At 44.9% G+C, this 3,285-nt stretch overlaps 1 pseudogene; it reads right to left on the bottom strand.

Annotated features, from left to right (window-relative positions):
• Positions 1-2,850, bottom strand: part of LOC107133663 — a 6,259-nt pseudogene extending 3,409 nt beyond the window's left edge.
• Between the last annotated feature and the right edge of the window lie 435 nt (positions 2,851-3,285).

Raw genomic sequence — 3,285 nt, 5'->3', positions numbered from 1 at the left:
CACCGCGCCCCGCCGGCGCCTGCCGCCACGTCCCGGGCCCTGGAGACGAAAGTGTTTTTCCTTTCTTTACTTATCCTGGTTTGGGATTTTTTTTTTAAATAAATTTATGCTGTTTTAGCAAGTATGAAAATAATCTTCTGTCGCCTGAGCTGCCCCTCCCCTGCTGTAACCATGTGGCCTGTGCTGTCGCAAGATATAGGATGACGGCATCACCATTGCATTCCCATTGGACTCATGCATCTCCTGGGTGGTTTTGTTTTGTTTTGTTTTTTTCAGGGTTTTGGGGGGGGGGGTTGTTTGTTTGTTTGCTTCTTTTCCAGAGTGTGGAAAGTCTACAGTGCAGAAAGGCTTCAACCTGCCAAATGATTTTAAATACTTCCCCCTGCGCCGAGCTGTATGCATCCTGCCAAGCTGCGTTATATTCTGTACTGGGTACAATAAAGAAGTTTGCTTTTCGTTTAAAATAAATAAATAAATAAATATTCTTAACAAATGGAAAAAGGTAAATTTTTTTGAAAAAAAGATTTTTCTTGATATAGTTCTCTTAAAGAATTGGGAATATAGAAATTCAATGTAAGTGTAAGAGAAGCATAAGAAGGTTTAAGTTCACATTTTTTTTTCTTTTAAATTATTTTAAGTAACATTAAGGTAAATGTTTACATTCATTATAAAAATGTTGTTTAATTTTATGCAAATGATTTAACCCTGATTGCTGCAATGAAAATTGAACATTAAAAAAATATTGTGTACATGGAACAATAATATCTTCTTTGCCACCTGTGTACAAATTCCAACTGTCCTCAGGTCAGTCAGGCAAGATGACCTTTGAGAAACATCAGTCACAGTGTCTGTTGGAGTCACTACTCAGTCTTTTGACAAGAGAGCCAGGAACTCACCCAGTCTTCAAGATGTGTGCCAAATGCCTCCAATGATCTTCTCCGTGAATGCTTGTGAAATATGCATGTGGAACAGGTGTGCAGAAATTCTGGAATAACAAAAATCGATCAGAGGAAACACATGATTTGGGGCAATACACACAGAACCTTGTTGGAAAGAATCTCTCCATCTTCCTTAGCAGGCAATTGGCCCTGTTCCTAGTCCCAGTTTCTGCAAGCAGTTCAGGAGACAACCCGTGGCGGACTGGCTGGAAGTGGCCCTGGCCCAATGGAGCAGGCCATGTTTTCACGCACTGGCCCTTTCCTAGAGGAGCTTCATCTTCTTTTTCTCTTTAGCAAGCCTCCTGGGGAAATCACACATGGGCGGGAGGTTCTGTCTGCATCATCGCCACAGTCTGGGCTGCAGGACAAATTCCGACATAAGAGGTGCAAGGCCTTCTTGGGTGGAACCCTCTTCACCTCGTGGTCACAAGGGCTGAGGCCAGGGCCAGAGCACAATAGGAATCCTGTCCCACTGAGGATGTGACTTCAGCTGGCAAGGCCACACTGAAGCCTATGTGGAGCCCATTTGACCTGAATAATGGAGCTTGCTATATTCAGGGTTGGTGCCCTCTCCTGCAGCAAACCTCACAGGGGCTCCTGTCCCTGTGGCTGTTGGAAGTGTTGGAAGGGAAGTATTTTTGCTGTAATCCTCTGCGTTAGAAGGTGGAAATTAGAGTCATAAGAACCAAATTATTGCTATTAGAGGAGAACAAGTCTTTGACTTCCTTATTTTTAGGTTTTGGTTTCCTGGTTTGAATTCCCTATTTTTTCATAGGAAGAGGTTGAGGCACTGCATGGAGTTTCTGATAGAGTCCACAGGCATTTCACACAGGTTAGCCCTCAGAATTTCTGCACCATAAGGTTGTGGTGATGATGTGCCAATTGGCATAATGTATTCCTAGCCACCAGGATGAAGGTATGTGCTTCTGTTTGATGAGAGATAGACTGAGGTCATTCATCTTAGTGTAGAGGCTGCAGGCTTTGCACAGGTAGTGGCCAGTGCCTTCCAGCCACAATAGCAGTGTCTGAATGAAGCCACATTTCATGCACTTGTTGCTCTCTGCCAGGTCTTCTAGTAGGTTTGTAGTGGGGCCCAGAGGCACTGCTAGCTGGGCTCAGGCATGGCTCTGCAGGCTATGTAGCACCTGAGTCTTCAAGGGTCCAGCCGGCCAGGAAGCCATCAGTGTCAAACCCATGTAGGGACTTGCACTCAAATCCTTTTGAAAACTATATTACAATTTAGTAGTTTGACTGTCTTACAGCTTCATTTATTGAATAGCTATGTCTCAGGCAATAACAGCAGCTGAGCTTGTCCATTGCAGAGTTATAATGAACTACGTTGTCTTTTAAGCAATGAAAGAATTTGTGTCTCACTTCAGTTCATATATACTTCCTCATAACACTGCACTACTATTTTCTTGGACATTTTTTGATTGTTAGGGGAGGGAATCCAATCTTTCTCATTAATGTTTTTTTAATTTTTGTTTTTTCCTCTTGCTCAGATAAATTCTACTGAATTTAACTTAACATTTTTTTCCTTTGAATATCAACTATGGGATACAAATTCAGAGGTTATTCATTTTAAAATAATGATAAGGGTGTGATTTATGTTATATGCTATTTCCATCATTAAAACACACAGAGAAGAGGTGTAGGGAGAGCTGACCAGAGTTGGCACTGCTTAAACAGCTCTGAATTCAGCTGTGGGCCAAGCAAGAACCACACTCTGGGTAGGTTCCTGGTTTGCTATGGGAAAATTCCCCCACTCAATCCCATGCCCCTCTAATAGTTAGGATCTAGCTCTCCAATAATGTCCCGGATGACCTTTGCAGCAGGGCAGGAACATACCCTCTTGCCAAGGAGGTGCGCAGACTTTGCAGTCTCCTGGAGGGTTGGACAGCTGTGGTGGCATCTCTTAGTCTGAGACGTCAGAGTACAGGAGCCTGGTCACAGTGATCTTTTCTGCCCAGTGGTGGGCCTGCTCACCCAGATAAGGAGCTGGCCTCTTCCTCTGCAGACTTTAGAGTCACCCTCATCGCTTTGGTGCCCAAGGATCCTGGAGGGCAGAAGCCAGAGCTTGCCTCCCAAGGAAGCTGTGGACCCCGCCCAGGCCTACAGGCCTGAACACTACCACTCAGCCAGGCAGTGGCCTTTGTGGCTCCCAAAGCCTAGGGGCCCTCTCACCTCCCAGGCATAGATAAGCACTTGCTGCTGAGAGCTGCAGGTAGGAAAGGGTCTAACCAGCACTGGAGATGAGCCTGTGCGTGGGAGGAAGAGGCATTAGGATTGGAAAATGATGCTTGGTGGGGAAGGGACACCCACTGGGTAGCACCTGAATTCTGTTCCT

The sequence above is a fragment of the Marmota marmota genome, unplaced genomic scaffold (assembly GCF_001458135.2).
Source record: "Marmota marmota marmota unplaced genomic scaffold, marMar, whole genome shotgun sequence".
NCBI classification, from domain to species: Eukaryota; Metazoa; Chordata; class Mammalia; order Rodentia; family Sciuridae; genus Marmota; species Marmota marmota.
This window is presented reverse-complemented; position numbering and strand designations above follow the sequence as displayed.